At 46.5% G+C, this 17083-nt stretch overlaps 1 long non-coding RNA gene across 2 annotated transcripts; it reads right to left on the bottom strand.

Annotated features, from left to right (window-relative positions):
• Positions 1–2957: 2957 nt before the first annotated feature.
• LOC129651380 (uncharacterized) lies at positions 2958–16370 on the bottom strand. Of its 2 annotated transcripts, XR_008714108.1 has the most exons (3): positions 16072–16328; positions 11917–12390; positions 2958–3159 (listed from the first exon to the last, which is right to left on the bottom strand). It is a non-coding gene; the product is annotated as an uncharacterized LOC129651380 (long non-coding RNA). The 2 variants fall into 2 exon arrangements; XR_008714107.1 differs by lacking the exon at positions 2958–3159 and having other exon boundaries at positions 11971–12390; positions 16072–16370.
• Positions 16371–17083: the final 713 nt, after the last annotated feature.

Here is a 17083-nt window from a genome sequence, read left to right as displayed (position 1 = left end):
GAGGAGCCTGATGGGCTATAGTCCAAGGGTTTGCAAAGAGCATTCACTTTCCCCTTTATTCTGCTGGTGAATGGTTGTGTTGTTTCCAGTGAGAGGCTATGATGAGTGAAGCTGTTATGCACATGTACATATGATGTCATCTCTCTTGGGTAAATATCTAGGAGCAGAAGAGCCAGGATACAGAAAAGGTATAGGATTAACTTTATTATAATCCACCAACAAATTTCCAGTGCTGTTGTATTTTACACTCCAACCTGCAGTGAAAGAGAGTTCCAGTTAGTTGTCCCTATTCCAGTTGAGCTATTCCCAATCCTGAAAGATGATGCTGTGAAAGTGCTGCACTCAATATGCCAGCATATTTGGAAAACTCAGCAGTGGCCACAGGACTGAAAAAGGTCAGTTTTCATTCCAATCCCAAAGAAATGCAATGCCAAAGAATGCTCAAACTACCGCAAAATTGCACTCATCTCACACACTATAAAGTAATGCTCAAAATTCTCCAAGCCAGGCTTCAGCACTATGTGAACCGTGAACTTCCTGATGTTCAAGCTGGTTTTAGAAAAGGCAGAGGAACCAGAGATCAAATTGCCAACATCCTCTGGATCATGGAAAAAGCAAGAGAGTTCCAGAAAAACATCGATTTCTGCTTTATTGACTATGCCAAAGCCTTTGACTGTGTGGATCACAATAAACTGTGGAAAATTCTGAAAGAGATGGGAATACCAGACCACCTGATCTGCCTCTTGAGAAATTTGTATGCAGGTCAGGAAGCAACAGTTAGAACTGGACATGGAACAACAGACTGGTTCCAAACAGGAAAAGGAGTTTGTCAAGGCTGTATATTGTCACCCTGTTTATTTAACTTATATGCAGAGTACATCATGAGAAACGCTGGACTGGAAGAAACACAAGCTGGAATCAAGATTGCCAGGAGAAATATCAATAACCTCAGATATGCAGATGACACCACCTTTATGGCAGAAAGTGAAGAGGAAGTAAAAAGCCTCTTGATGAAAGTGAAAGAGGAGAGTGAAAAAGTTGGCTTAAAGCTCAACATTCAGAAAACGAAGATCATGGAATCCGGTCCCATCACTTTATGGGAAATAGATGGAGAAACAGTGGAAACAGTTTCAGACTTTATTTTCCTGGGCTCCAAAATCACTGCAGATGGTGACTGCAGCCATGAAATTAAAAGATGCTTACTCCTTGGAAGGAAAGTTATGACCAACCTAGATAGCATATTCAAAAGCAGAGACATTACTTTGCCAACAAAGGTCTGTCTAGTCAAGGCTATGGTTTTTCCTGTGGTCATGTATGGATGTAAGAGCTGGACTGTGAAGAAGGCTGAGCGCCGAAGAATTGATGCTTTTGAACTGTGGTGTTGGAGAAGACTCTTGAGAGTCCCTTGGACTGCAAGGAGATCCAACCAGTCCATTCTGAAGGAGATCAGCCCTGGGATTTCTTTAGAGGGAATGATGCTAAAACTGAAACTCCAGTACTTTGGCCACCTCATGTGAAGAGTTGACTCATTGGAGAAGACTCTGATGCTGGGAGGGATTGGGGGCAGGAGGAGAAGGGGACGACAGAGGATGAGATGGCTGGATGGCATCACTGACTCGATGGACTTGAGTCTGAGTGAACTCCGGGAGTTGGTGATGGACAGGGAGGCCTGGCGTGCTGCGATTCATGGGGTCACAAAGAGTCGGACACGACTGAATGACTGATCTGATCTGATCACAATCAATGAGGAAACAGTCCCCATGTCCCCAGTGTCCAAGAGGATTGCAAAGAATCTCTCCTTCTTTTCTCCTTTCTGTTCCGAGTGTGCCATCTGCCCCTTAAATGCAGTCAAATTCTAGTTGACCCAGGAATCTAGCAGGGATGGAGGGTGGATGGAGGAGACAAGTGGGCTCCGTCTATAAGAACGTCTCAGAGAAGTCAGTCTTTGCAAATACTGGTCTAGGTGCTCAGTGGGGAGGAAGAAAGTAAAGACTTGAAGTTTTTCTTGTTATTCCCCCTCAAGTGCTGTGAAGGATGTAGATAAAGGCCTGTCCCAGAAATAGAGCCATGACCTGTGAGATCTACAGAAGAACACAGACAAGGTGTGGTGGGACGAGGTGTGGTGAGGAGCCCTCCTTAAGACCAGAGCCAGGCCTGGAAACAGGTCTCAGTGACTGCACGGTGATGCCAGGCTGCTGAGGTCAACTGTGCCAGGCACTGGGTCTTGGAGATGCCTCCCTACTGTCTCTATTCACCTCAAAACCCATTGGCCTTTGGGTTTGGCTGTTGCTCCTCCCTACAGGGTAGGAGGAGGGGCACTATGCTCTCCTTTAGGACTGGACCCCTTGGGACTCAGCCCCAAGGAGGCTGGCGATGCCAGAGTGCGTGTTTGCTGGAACTCTAGCTGTGCCTGTGTCTCCTCGGCTTCTGGGAGATTTGGGTTTTTTTTTTAAAAAAAAAACACAGTACTTGACTGAGATACAGTTCACTTAAACACACAGAGCCTGGTCTGCTGGATGAGTTTTTACATTGTAAACAGTTGTGTGACCACCATCCAGATCAAGCTCCAGGACATTTCCAGCACCCAGCTGACTCCTTAGGGTCCCTCCTAGTTGGCTTCCCCATAGGTATTCACTTTTCTGATCCATTGTTGGATTTTATGTAATCAGAATGCTCCCAGCCTGTGTCTGTCTCCTGTGCTCAACTCTGAGGTTCACTGATGACCTTGCCTATATCTTCGGTCCTTTTTTATTGCTGAGGGCTCATCCACTGTAGGCACATCACCATTCCTTTTGCTTTTCCTTTCTCCTGCTCATGAATAGCTGTGTCATTCCAGTGTGGCATTAGATGAGTGAAGCTGTTATGCACATGTGCGTATGTTCTCATCTCTCTTGGGTAAATATCTAGGAGCAGAAGAGCCAGGACACAGGAGTGTAGAGATTTGACTTTATTAGGATCCACCAACATGTTTTCAATGCTGTTGTATTTTACACTCCAACCTGGAGTGAATGAGAGTTCCTGTTGCTCTGTATCCTGGCCAATGAGGAGATGGTCCCTGTGTCCCTGGTGTCAAAGAGGACTACAAAGAGGACCGTCTTTTCTGCTATAGCTGTGCCTTCTGCCTCTTAAATCCAGTCAAATTTTGGTTGATCCAGGAATCTGGTGGGGATGAAGTATGGACAAAGGAGGCAATTGGGCTCAGTCCACAGGAACATCTCAAAGAGGTCAGTCTTTGAATTCTGGGGCACCCAGGTAAGTGCAAGAAGAGAGAGAGGTGCAGACCCGTATGCAGCCCTGGGGCGCCTGCTCCCCACTCGGTGCCTGTACGACTCCCAGCTTTTTGGCCAGGCTCTGCTGAAGGGGCCCTGTCTGTAACGCACAGTGGGAATGGCTTGATATCACAGAAGTCTATTGTCGTTATGTCTTTCCTCCCTAGCCCACTTCCCCACACAGCCGAACCTTAGTCTCTTTTTCAATCAATCATTTTCTTTAACAAGGCGCTGGTGCCAATTAAAACAGCTTATTGCACCCACCTTCATGTCACTTGGAATTCTGTATTATGTTTGAGACTACTCTGCTCCCCATTCTATAACCCAGATTCAAGAGAGAAAAGAGAGAGAGAGAAATTCACAGAGAAGAAGGATCAGAAGTTCCCAGGGCATCATTGTACACAAGGATAAGGGAACCTCCAGTACGAGGTTTTCTATTTGTAAGACATTTCTTTCTACATGATTATGTTTGTATGTGAGGAATGGAATTTTAAAGGGGATGAATACCATTTTAAGAAACAAAGTAGCCTCATATGGCTCAGGCTGCCACTGACCTTAGGCATGTGTGACCTTAGGCATGACCCATAGAGTCTCTGAGCCTCAGTTTCCCTGTCTGCAAAATGGGTATAACCAGGCCTTCCCAGCACCACCACAACCCCACTCACAGGCAGTGCCCTGCCGCACAGCCTTTCCTAAGCAGCCCCATTGCTGCCTGGACATTCATGACACAGCCACACACTCAGGGGCAGTGTCTTCTAGAAGCTCACTGTGGTGTGCGTGTGGTAAGGGTCTCTGAATATACATGAACCTCTATGAACTATCTAGTCTTGGATCAGAGAGCAGGAGGAGAGCAGAGAGAAAGGGTCCTGGGTGAGGAGCACCCACTTCCACCCTCAGCCCTCCTCCCTACCTTTCTCCTCTTCTCTCAACCCATATTATCTTATTCTTGGCTCCTCCCCATTGAATAACGGCTAAGTTATTTTGGATTCTATATCTTGTTAAGTCCTCTCCAGTGCAGGGCCTGATTAGCCAGAGTGCAAAGCGGCAGCGGGCACAGAGGCGGTGGAGAGATGCCCTTCGTCAACCCCCAGGCTCCCTTCCTGAATCCAATGAGTTCCGGGGCTGGGGGTGGCTTCAGCAGGCGGGAAGCATATCTGAGGCTCTGAGGAAACAGCTCCTGCTGGTGACCAGAGGGTGGGGAGGGTGGCGGTATTCCAAAGAGAACACAGAAGGGCAGACACAACTTCCGCTCCACGCCCGTCTCTCTGGTGCCACTCAGGCCTGGCGCAGGTGAGCATCCCCAGGTTTTGTGCATCTGACACACATTTACGGAGCTCTCTCCAGGTGCCCCTCAGTTTCTGTATCTGTGTAATGGGAATAATCCTCAAGTCACCACCCAGGGCTGGGGGAGGGATTAAGTGAGGTAGCACAGCAAGAGAGCTTGAATGGTGTCTGGTCCACTGTGGGGGCTCAGAAAGTGTTTAAAATGGTTAGGAGTCTGGGGGACAGCTGGGAAGACCTCCCGAGCAGGGGTCCAACATCTGAGGGCTGACAGAGCAAGGCAGGGCAGGTCAAGGGTGTCTGAGAAGGACCATCTCGGGAGTTTAAGGGGAGCAGGGTGCTCCTGAACTGTGGGGTTCAAATGGTTGCCTTCTGTGGCTTTTTGCCTCCAGGATGGAGGCCCTGTCATAGGGGGTCTTCTTTAAACCCGGGGTCCCCAACTCTCAGGCAGCGGACCGGTATTGATCCAAGGCCTGTTAGGAACCGGGCTCACAGCAGGAGGTGAGTGGGGAGAGAGCGAAGCTTCTTCTGTATTTACAGCCACACCCCGTCACTCCCATCCCCTCTTTGGTTCTTGGAAAAATTTTCTTCCACGAAACCTGTCCCTAGTGCCAAAAAGTTGGGGGCAGCTGACTTAAACCCTTATCATCCCCACGTCATACATGTGAAACTGATAGAGAGGTGGAGGCCACTTGTCCAAAGTCCCCAGAGGGCAAGTGGCCGAGGAGGGAGGTTCCTTAAATCCCCCAACCCTGTGAGATGCATGGAGAGAGTGGCATGAAAACATATACATACCATATGTGAAATAGACAGCCAATGGAAATTTGCTGTATGACTCAGGGAATTCAAACGGGGCTCGGTAACAACCTAGAGGGGTGGGAAAGGGTGGGATATGGGAGGGAGGTTCACGGAGGACACATATGTATACCTGTGGCTAATTCATGCTGATGTATGGCAGAAATCAACGCTGTAAAGCAATTATCCTCCAATTAAAAATAAATAAAATTTAAAAAATTTCCCCCACCCTGGAGGAAGGAGGAGCCCATAGAGTGAGCCCCGGGGGAGGAGGAAGCAGACAGGCAGCAGTCTGGGTCCCAGGACATTTCTATGGTCATGATGTCCTGGGCCCAGCTCTGCTTCCTGAAAGGCTGGGCAGGTGGGCTGATGGAACCCTACCCCAGGCAGGAGGGGGGCAGAGGCAGCAGATGCTGGGGGTCCGCTGAGGCTCTCACCCGAGTCCACCTCCCCAGGGGCCTTGGCTTGGCCTCTTTGCTCTGGGCAGTTGCTAGTGCTCCTTGATCCTCCCTGTGGGGGCACCCAGGTGGGGCTGGAGGAAGCTGGGCTCCCCACTGGGTGCCTCCAGTGTCCTCGGCACCAGATGCATCACCTGGGTCTTGTTCTCCATCAGATGGGGGGCCCGGAGCCCCTTCTAGGCCCTGAAACTTTATTATTCTGATGACATGACTTTCTAATCCTTGGATTCAAAAGTCAAAGATTTGAAATCAGAGGGGAACTCCTTCCATGGGCAGCAGAGAGTCAAAACAGGGCCTTGGAGTCTAGATGAGAGAGAGGCTGGTGCTGCCCCCATAGGTGCCCAGAGCACTGTACACCCAACATGGTCACATTCTCCCAGGGCACCCAGTGACCCCCAGTGCCTGGGACCTCACTTCCTCCAAAGCGTGTCAGGAAGGTCACCCGCTCAGCTGATCAGCTGAGTCAACGCCTCTAGGGCCTGCCTCAGGAGCACCTCCCCCCAATTCCTCAACCACCCCCTCCAGCCCCATCTGGCCCAGCCCCCAGAGGGCCAGGAGGGTAGCTTGCCTCACAGTCAGGACAGGTCTTGCTGTTGGGTCCAGGGGAGAGAGGATGTCCTGGGCTTCACTGAGAGAAGTGGCCCGGGTCAGGGCTAAAAGCGTGGTGCTGTGATTTAAACTGTCTGTATCACTGCCCAGCTGTGTGATTTTGGGAAAGTTAGGCAAACTTCTTGTTCCTGTTTCCTCATCTGTGAATGTGGTACTAATAATGACCAGCAGTGCTGGGAAGATGAGCTAACTCAGACACGGAAGGGAGGCCACCAGAAGGGTAGCGGTGCTGCCCGCTGTGGGTGAGCCCCTTAGCCAGGTATGGCTGGGTGGCCTCTGTGACACTGGGTCTCCAGAAGGGGGCTGCCCACCCCTGGCTGGTAGGGCCTGGTTCCTCTTTCTGGAAGGATATAAAGAGGAGGAAAAGATCCTCATCCTCCAGGCATGGCCAGGAGCTGAGACCAAATTCGGACCCAGCAGAAGGATTAAGTCCTTCTGATGCAGAGTTGCCATATTGTCACGTCCTTCCAGCCAAGGACGTTCCACTTAGCCTTTCACCTAATCCTCTAAAGGACACTGCCAGGCTGGCCTCGTTAGTGTCTCGCTGTTCCGAGCAGGGAACTAGGGCGCAGACAGTTCACGTGACTTGGTCAACATCGGAGCTGCCGGCTTGGAGAGCTGGGAGGTGAGTCCACGCTGTAGGACCATAAATCCAACATAAAAACCCATCCTCTTCGAGGGTTTGGGGGAGAATGGATACATGTATATGTATGGCTGAGTCTCTTTGCTGTTCATCTGAAACTATCAACATTGTTAATGGGCATTACCCTGATACAAAATACAAAGTTTGAAAGGAAAAAAATCTGTCCTCCTGAGTCCTACAGGTGCTGCTGTTTCTTGTTAAGATCACACACACACACACACACACACACACACACACACGCACACACACACGCACGCACAGAGGGGTCCTGGGCCACTCAGGCTTAAAACAATACAAATTTACTCTGTTACAGTTCTGAGGTCAGAAATCTAAAATCAAGTGTTAGCAAGGCTTCAGGGGAGAATGTTTCCTTGCCATTTCCAGTTTCCAGAGGCTGCCCACTTGCCTTGGTTTGTGGCTCCCTCCTTGTCTTTCTTTTTAAAAACAATTATTTATTTTTGACTGGATCAGGTATCATAATCAATTTCACTATTTCTTCCTGGTGAACTTTGGATTTGTTTCCAATTCTTTGCAATTACAATGCACCAATGAGTAATCTTGTCTTTAGGATTATACTCGATTTGAAATCATTTTGTGTTTCAGAATTTTAAGGCACCTTTTAAGACATTAAAATCTCATAAAACTTTTTAGGCGGAATCTCTCCTTATTAACCTCTACAGCTCGCCCCCATCTACACAGGGCTTCCTCCATCCCGCCTTGCTTCTGTGCCCTGAGGACCTCATCCCATCGCACTGTGCTTTCAGTTCTTTATACCTTTGTGTGAATATGCTTAAGGGAGGTGCCCATGCTGCCAGAAGGATGCATTTCAAGCCTTGTCTCTCAAAGGCTTTTAAGAGAATTTCAAGCAACAAATGAGGGGATTCTTTTACAGGGAAGAGCACCATGCTGGTCAGCCTCACTGTGTCAGGCTGATTCAACTCCAAAATCACTGACATGGACAGACAACAGAAAGAACTTAGAGGTGCAGAGACGTTGTGATTTGCTTAAGGTCACAAAATATTTACTGGCAGAGTTCAGACCTGACTGGGGGGCCACAAAAGACACCTCTGCCCAAGGTGCATGGAGAGCACAGTCTGTCTGAATGGGATCCTGGCGTCACTGGTTATCTCCCAGGGCCGGCTGTGCACACCGGGCTCGGAGGGGCTTCCCTGGACTCTGAGTGGTTGCATGGCTCAAGGACACAGGGTAGGACTGAACTGGGCTTGTGGGTGCTTTTTTGTTTGGCCGTCACAGCGTTTACTTTAATTTGCTGCCAAAGAAAATATATAATGTGGAGAGAACAGTATCATAAACAACACACACCCACCCCTCAGTTTCAACTCTTGACCTATCTGCTTTACTTCTATCCAACCCTCCTTCCCTTTCCACCCCTGGATTATTTTGAAGCAAATCTAGATATATTATCTCATTGCAAATATTGATATGTCTCTATCACAAAGAAACTCATCTACAATCCTTTATAAAGGCTTGCTGCTGCTGCTGCTGCTGCTGCTAAGTCACTTCAGTCATGTCTGACTCTGTGCGACCCCATAGATGGCCGCCCACCAGGCTCCTCTGCCCACAGGATTCTCCACGCAAGATCACTGCAGTGGGTTGCCATTTTCTTCTCCTTATAAAGGCTATGCCCCACAAATTAGAAAGTTTTACAGCAAAAAAGTATTCTAGATTTCTGTCTCCTCCTAAAGACTTGGAAACTGCTCACACTGTGTTAGGGGAAGCACACTGATTGAAACCGCCCACCCTGGCCAGGCACCATAGTAACCATTCGCATGAGTTGTTTTATGACAGGAGATCCTGATAAGGAATATGGAACGAATAAGCCACCACCAACTGGAAGAGTTCGGGAAAGGTCAAAAGGAGACACCGCCTGTCTGTCCACTTCCCAGAATCCCTCTCGCTAGCATCCATCTTGGCTGAGCGATGCGTGCGCCACCAGGAAGGACGCTGAATTAGAATGATTGGCCAAAGACCACCCGGAAACTAATCCCATCACCATAAAACCCGAGACTGCGAGCCACGGGGCAGAGCAGTTCTCCTGGGTTCCCTTACCCTACTGCTCTCCACCTGGGTGCCCTTTCCCAATAAAGTCTCTTGCTTTGTCAGCACATGTGTCTCCTTGGACAATTCATTTCCAAGTGTTAGACAAGAGCCCAGTTTCGGGGCCTGGAAGGGGTCCGCCTTCCTGCAACAACTGGACTGGAAGGTAATCACGGGTTACAGCTGAGTGGACACTGCTCTTTCGATAAGGATGATTATGCCTACTTTGCTGCAGCCCCCACCACTCCCTACTGTACTCTACCCGGCCAGCTCACCTATACATATCACCTGCCTGGCTCCTCTAAGCATTTAAGTTTTGTATGAAACTGACTTAAAGGAGAAGGCAGGAAAGACTTCAACAACTTGAAAAATGTGAAAATCGACTATGAGATAGAACTGTGTTGAAGGCAGTTTGTAAAACTGTTGTAGCCACACGTTCTGGGAAACAAGCTCACTCAGAAGGACAATGCAGATAGTGGAGTGCAGTTTATTACACCAGCGGGCCCAAGGCAGAGTGTCCTCTTAGCCAAGGACCCCAACCAGTTTTTGTGAAAACCTTATATACCTTAAGTGTGGGTGCCCAAACCCACCTCCCCAAATTCCCTGAAACTGGTCTGAACAAAGGAAAAGAAAGATACAAAGCTAACCCATGATTCGTATGCCTTACGCCTAGATAGTTAACAGTGGACAATTATCAATAGGCCTGGGGTCATACCCCAATAAGCATAATAGAATTAATGATTCTATTTGGTTACACAGATAATTAGGGTACTCTTTTAGGTGACGGAGAGTCTAGGTACGAGACCTGGGGCTCTCCCATCTGGAGGAGGGTCTGGTTTTCCAGTTGGTATGTCATTTCCATAGATACTGGGCATTTAGCTCAAAGTCCACCGTCCAGCCCAAGATGGAGTCCTGCTTTCAAGATGGAGCCTGTTCTGTCCATTTCCTCCTTCAAACCACGTTAGATAAAAGGCATTCTGAAAGGAAGCTTGACAAGTAGAGACGTAATCAATTTGGAAATTTTGTTTAGAGGGACCAGGGTGGAAGCAGCGGATGGTAGAGAGACAACCTACTACACGTCATTCTTATCCACAGATTTTTCTCAATCACAAGTTCACCCAGAAGGTGGGATTTATCCCTGTCTCACAGATGAGGAAACCGAGACAAAGAGAAGTTAAACAAGCTTCTCAAGGCCACTCAGGTAACAAGCAGCACGATTAGAATTCAAACCTGGAGGTTGTCTGGCTCTAAAATGAAGCATCTTCACCATAAGCCTGGGTCCTTTCAAGAGGCTCAGGAAAGAGAACATGACAAAGTGATGGGGCCCAGGAGGAGTGGAGATGCCAGTGAGGACTTGGGAGGCTTCCCAGGGCCTGGAGGAAGGATGGGAGCCCAGAAGCAGGAGCAGAAGAGGGGGCTGCCCCCTGGCTGCAGAGAGCACCCGGGAAGAGGCACTTTCTGAGGCTGTGGGGGGGGGGGGGGGGCAAAGGTCAAGGTCACCATTGTTCTCTGGGTGGGGTAGGCAGGAGGGGGAGGATGACTTCTTCTTGGCCTGCTCAGGTGAGCAGGTTTATCCTCGAGAACAGGTGGGATTCCCTTTGGTACCTGGGGCCCCCTGAATCCCCAGCCAGGGCTTGAGGACTTCATAGGAGCTTGGGCTGGGGTCCAGCCACCCTCCTCACTCCCCTGGTTCCTTCCTGTCTCAGGGCTATGCACGTGCCACTTCTTCCTCTTAGCAGCTGCCAATCCATTCCTGTAACTTCTTCCTCTTAGAAGCTGCCAACTGTCAGGACCAGCCCAACAACGAACCAACCTGAGGGAGCGGTGCCACAGAAGAGTAAGGAAAAAGAAGACTCAGAAATAAAGTAGGGGTCAGGGGGCTGGTTCCATTTGCAGGCAAAAGCCCAGATCCTAATCCTAGCATGCCTTTTATTGTTAACATCCACTTCCTTGTTCGTGCTCTAGAGATATCTGTCCTTACAATCTCAGATCGGGGATAAAGATACACAATGCACAGTCCTCAATGTCAAACCTTCAGGCCTTTCAGGATATTGTTTAGCTCTTTGGCTAGTGACGCCCTTTCTCAGCAATTTGCTCAAGGCTCTGGTTATGGGAACAGTCACTAAGGGTTTTCCATCAGTCACATCAGTACTCCAACACCTTGTTTTCAAGATGTCTTTCTACGCTATACTTTTTACTGCTCCCAGCCCTTCACCTGGGGTTGATGAGAAAGTCATTCTTATTTTTCAAAGAAGCCCTGTTAATTATAATACAGGCCTGAATAGCACATTCCCTATATATCTCCGTTTTTTATTTTTTGAAGCTTATTTTTGGTGATTATTGGTGATCATAGAAACCAAAGCGATAATTGCTAATTGCTGTTGTTGTCCCTCAACTTTTTAAAAAAATTTTAATTGGAGGCTAATTACTTTACAATATTGTGGTGGTTTTTGCCATACATCCACATGAATCAGCCATGGGTGTACATGTGTTCCCCATCCTGCCCCTCCCTCCCACCTCCCTCCCCATCCCATCCCTCAGGGTCATCCCAGTGCACCAGCCCTGAGCACCCTGTCTCATGCATCGAACCTGGACTGGCAATTTGTTTCACATATGGTAATATACATGTTTCAATGCTGTCGTCTCAAATCATCCCACTCTCGCCTTCTCCCACACAGTCTAAAAGTCTGTTCTTTACATCTATGTCTCTTTTGCTGTCACATATAGGGTCATCGTTACCATCTTTCTAAATTCCATATACATGTGTTAATATACTGTATTGGTGTTTTTCTTTCTGACTTACTTTGCTCTGTATGATAGGCTCCAGTTTCATCCACCTCATTAGAATTGACTCAAATGCATTCATTTTAATAGCTGCGTAATATTCCATTGTGTATATGTACCACAGCTTTCTTATCCATTCGTCTGCCGATAGACATCTAGGTTGCTTCCATGTCCTGTCCCTCGACTTTCTTGGTGATTGGCTGCCAGATGTGGTGGTTACCACAGATAATACAGCCAGGAACAAGGTAGCCGAAGTCAAAGGCTGTCCCTGTTCTTTGACCAATTCTTCCCCTTCAATGGTCAATTTCTTCAGTTGACCCCAAGTGGGTGGTTTGGCTTTGTTGGTCCTTGGAACCGGTTTGGGGTGGTTGCTGATCATCAGTCTTGTTTTCCCCATCACTGGTGGCTCTCCGGGAGGGTTGATGTCGAACTATGTCCTCTTCTTTCCTTTCTTTGACATGTCTTCCTGGTACTCAGTGGTGTTGTCCATCATCTGAAATGACGAGCATAACCTTGTCCTTTCTTAAGTCTAAGGCCCTTACACCAATTGTTATAGCATTTTCCCACCATACTGGAGTATTATCTGCAATCATTTGACCAGGAGTATAATTTTCACTAAGAATGGTGTTCTGAAAATGCAATGTTGCTGCTGGTGTTGTATGATCCAATCTTAAATCCAAAAACTTTAAAGTAAATAAAGCTTGGGCTAATTTCTCTTTTGGTGTCATCAATATGCCATACTTTTCTCCCCCTTTCTATTTAAATAGCATATTTTTAAGAGTACAATGAGTGTGTAAAAGCCTGGCCTTGAAAATTATATGGAATACCTGTAGAAGGAGAAATATTCCAATCAGGTAAAAATTTTGCAAAACCATGACTCACATATGCAGGGCCATTATCAGTTTTAACATGTTTTGGTAGGCCCATGTGAGAAAAGGCTTGCAAAAAATCTGAGATAACATGAGCAGATGTTTCTCCAGGATGAGCAGAAGCATAAATTATGCCCAAATAAGTATCCACAGAAATATGAACAGCTCCCATATGTCTGAAAGAAGGGACATGAGTAACATCAGTCTGCCAAATATCACTGGGACAAAGGCTTCTGGGATTAACACCTGTAGTTGTAGGAACATGGTGAGTAACAGTACATGTGGGGCAGGCAGGAACAATACCTTGGGCTTCCTGTCTGGATAATTGAAATTTATTCATCAAACCATGTGTATTATATGTGTGAGTTGATGAAATTCATAAGGAGTAAGACAAGCAATTAACAAAGAGTCGATGGAATCATTGCCCTTTGCCAATGGTCCGGGCAAATTAGAATGAGATCTGATATGTGTAATGTAAGAGGGGGCAGAACGAAGCCTTACTATATTTTGTAATTGAGATAATATTGCATAATAATAGATGATTTAGAAGAAGACCTTGGTAGAGATATGGTTTCAATAATTTGTGTTATCCGTACAGCATATTGAGAATCTGATACAATATTTAATCCTACAGAAATACCCTGTAATAAGGTAGCAATAGCCTCTGTCAAACAGAGTTGGGCCCGAGAGAGAGACTTCACTTTCACTTTTCACTTTCATGCGTTGGAAAAGGAAATGGCAACCCACTCCAGTGTTCTTGCCTGGAGAATCCCAGGGATGGGGGAGCCTGGTGGGCTGCCGTCTATGGGGTCGCAGAGTAGGACACGACTGAAGCGACTTAGCAGCTGTTCAAGAGCCTGTAACTTCTCATGTTATAAGGGCCACTGCTCTGTCCAAACAGGCTCATCAGATTTCCATGTCAATTTAAGTGCTGTTTTTTGTTGTTCGGCAGTGGCCTCCACTAAAAAGCCTGTGTATTTTGAACAGGATTGTATCCCATATTTGTCATAATTTGTTTAGCTTGACAGGATATGTAGGCATTGTTACATAAGCTCCCCACTGCATCAGTAGATCTCGTCCCCATAAATTAGTAGGGATATCTGCAATTAAAGATTGTAAAGTTGCAGGTTGTTTTTTGGAACCTGAAAAGGTCAAAATATTAGTACTTTTTTGAATATTTTGCATAATTCCAATTCCAGTTAACATAATAGGAACATCTGTTAAAGGCCAAGAAATTGGCCAATGCTTTTTAGATATTATAGAAATATCAGCTCCAGAATCTACAAGACCTGAAAATTGCTTGTTATTAATATATACAGATAATGTAGGTCTAGAATCAGATACAAAAGTTTGCCAATATACCTGTTTTCCTGTACTTCCAAATCCTCTAGTTCTTTTAATATGAGATTTACTAGTAGTGATATAAGGTAATAATAACAATTGAGCAATACGATCTCCTTTTATTATTTGATAAGGATACTCTGTTTTCATCATAATAGAAATTTCGCCCTCATAATCTTCATCTATAATCCCCAATAGGACTAGAACTCTCTTACTTGTTAAACTGCTGCTGCTGCTGCTGCTTCTGCTGCTGCTAAGTCACTTCAGTCGTGTCTGACTCTTAGCGACTCCATGGACTGCAGCCCACCAGGCTCCTCCGTCCATGGGATTTTCCAGGCAAGAGTACTGGAGTGGGGTGCCATTGCCTTCTCCGAATATGCTGTCTAGGTTGGTCATAACTTTCCTTCCAAGGGAGTAGGCTTATTAGGTATATTTTTATTAGTCTTGCAATTTTTCTGCACATGTCCTCTCTTACCACAACTAAAACATTTAACTTGCTGATTCGTTTGTTGTTTCAAGCCCGTAATGGCTTGAGCCAACAATTGAATCTTATAGGGTTCTGATCCAATATCATGACAAACCTTAATATAATCTTCTAAAAGCTTTCCTCATGCTTTGAGAGGGTGTAAAACCTTTTGACATTCTGAATTTGCATTATCGTAGGCAAGCATCGGTAATAACATATCCCTTAATTCAGTTTGAGCAATAGTTCTCACCAGATTTTGTTTTAATTGGACAATAAAATCAGTATAAATTTCTCCATTAGATTGTTTTACATTAACAAAAGAAGAATAAGACTGTCCCGAGGGCTAACCTTTTCCCATGCCCTAAGACAAATAAATCTAATTTGACTTATAAGTTGATCATCTAATTGTAGTTGTCTCTGAATCCCTTGATACGCCCCTGAGCCCATTAATTGCTCCACAGTAATATTAAGAGGAGGATTAGCAGCTGCATTTCTTTGAGCCTGTTGAGAGGCTTCATCTTGCCACCAGGTTCAGAATTGTAAAAATTCTGAAGTGGATAAGCAGGTTCTAGCAATCATTTCCCAATCATATGGAATGAGTCATCCAGACTGAGCCAACCCTTGAATAAGACCTGTGGTATAAGGAGATGTAGATCCATATTGTGTGCATGCCTGTTTAATCTCCTTAATAGTTTTGAAAGAGAGAGAGGAGTATGTTCATATTGTACTCCACCTTGTGAAGTTGAGCATTAGGGGGCACCTCAGTCATGATAACAGGCAAATCCAAAGCATCAAGGTCGCCTTCCCGCCTTGCTGCTTGTACAGCTTGCTGAAAAGATGAGAGAGTAGGTGCAGATGTCTTTGATATTGTGACCACGGCTCTAAATACTCCATCTCCCCATGGTGTATTGGGGTCTAGTGGAGGAGGTTCCTGAACTACAGGGGCTCCGGCCAAGGAGCCGAAGGCTATGAGACTGGTGATAAAGGGAAAGCTTCAGGATGGTGTCCAGTTTAACATGGGATTTAGGACTCAAAAATTGAGCCTCTCTCCCCTTCCAAAGGATTATATTTCCCTTTATCCAGATTTTCATAAATATGAAACAGCCAGACAGGTGACTCCTGAGATACAGGAGGAGCAGGAGTATCAGGTTCTCAGTCAGAAGAGTCAGACCATTCAGATTGTAAAGGAGCCAAAGGAATATAAATAAGGCTACACAGAGACCACACACTTACAGGAATGCGTTCCCCAGACTGACAGACTCTACGCAAACAACACATCACTTCTTGCCACTCATTAAGATGCAAAGTCCCTTTTTCTGGGTCCAACCAGTAACAGTGCTTATGAATTGCCTGAAATAATTTCCAAAAAATTCTATTTTTTCACTTTCACTCCAGAGCTACGTAATAAAGGTTTTTAGAAGCACAATATAGTCAGCATGCTTAGAAGGTGATTGCCCAATTGTGTCCCTGATTGACAAATCCACGGGGGTGTACTCACCAAATGCTTCCACTGTCCTCTGATCTCCCGGCTGGAATTCCCCGTGTCTTCTGGCACTGTCAAAAAAAAGCCTCAAAAGCTACTTGTGCCCTCAGGACCCTGTTCAGCTGCCAAATGTCAGGACCAGCCCAACAACGAACCAACCTGAGGGAGCGGTGCCACAGAAGAATAAGGAAAAAGAAGACTCGGAAATAAGGTGGGGGTCATGGGGCCGATGCCATTCGCAGGCAAAAGCCCCAGATCCTAATGCTAGCATGCCTTTTATTGTTAACATCTACTTCCTTGTTCATGCTCTAGAGATATCTGTTCTTTACAATCTCAGATCGGGGATAAAGATACACAATGCACAGTCCTCAGTGTCAAACCTTCAGGCCTTTCATGACTTTGTTTAGCCCTTTGGCTAGTGACAGCCTTTCTCAGCAATTCCCTCAAGGCTCTGGTTAAGGGAACAGTCACTAAGGGTTTTCCATCAGTCACATTAGTACTCCAACACCTTGTTTTCAAGATGTCTTTTCACGCTGTACTTTTTACTGCTCCCAGCCCTTCACCTGGGGGTGATGAGAAAGTCATTCTTATTTTTCAAAGAAGACCTGTTAATTATAGTACAGGCCTGTGCATAGCCTATTCCCTACACAAATCTGACCCTGTCACATCCTCTCAGAGCCTGAGGGGCTCCTTCTCCCAACCTCAGAATATCTGTGTAACTTCCTCACTCCAGGCCTGGAAGGTCCGTGGAGCCGAGCCTCCTGTTCTGTTCACAGCTGCACTTGGGCCCTAGCCTGGTACCCAATAACCAGGCCAGCGGCTGAAGGGGATGGAGAGAAGGAGGCAGGGCCACCCTTAGGCAAATTATATAAGTAGTCTTGTTCAGGCTTCAAACACAGAGCAGAACAGGCCTCTGACCTTGCTTCTAAGCTGCCTGGACACTGCTCTGACTATGAGTGCCCTGACTGTTTGCTCTGAATGCAAGACCTGTGGCACCATAGATAAGATAGTGGACAAATCTTGAAAC

Source organism: Bubalus kerabau, chromosome 4 (genome assembly GCF_029407905.1).
Source record: "Bubalus kerabau isolate K-KA32 ecotype Philippines breed swamp buffalo chromosome 4, PCC_UOA_SB_1v2, whole genome shotgun sequence".
Taxonomy (NCBI): Eukaryota; Metazoa; Chordata; class Mammalia; order Artiodactyla; family Bovidae; genus Bubalus; species Bubalus kerabau.
Note: the sequence above shows the minus strand (reverse complement) of the source record. Positions and strands in the feature narration are given on the sequence as shown.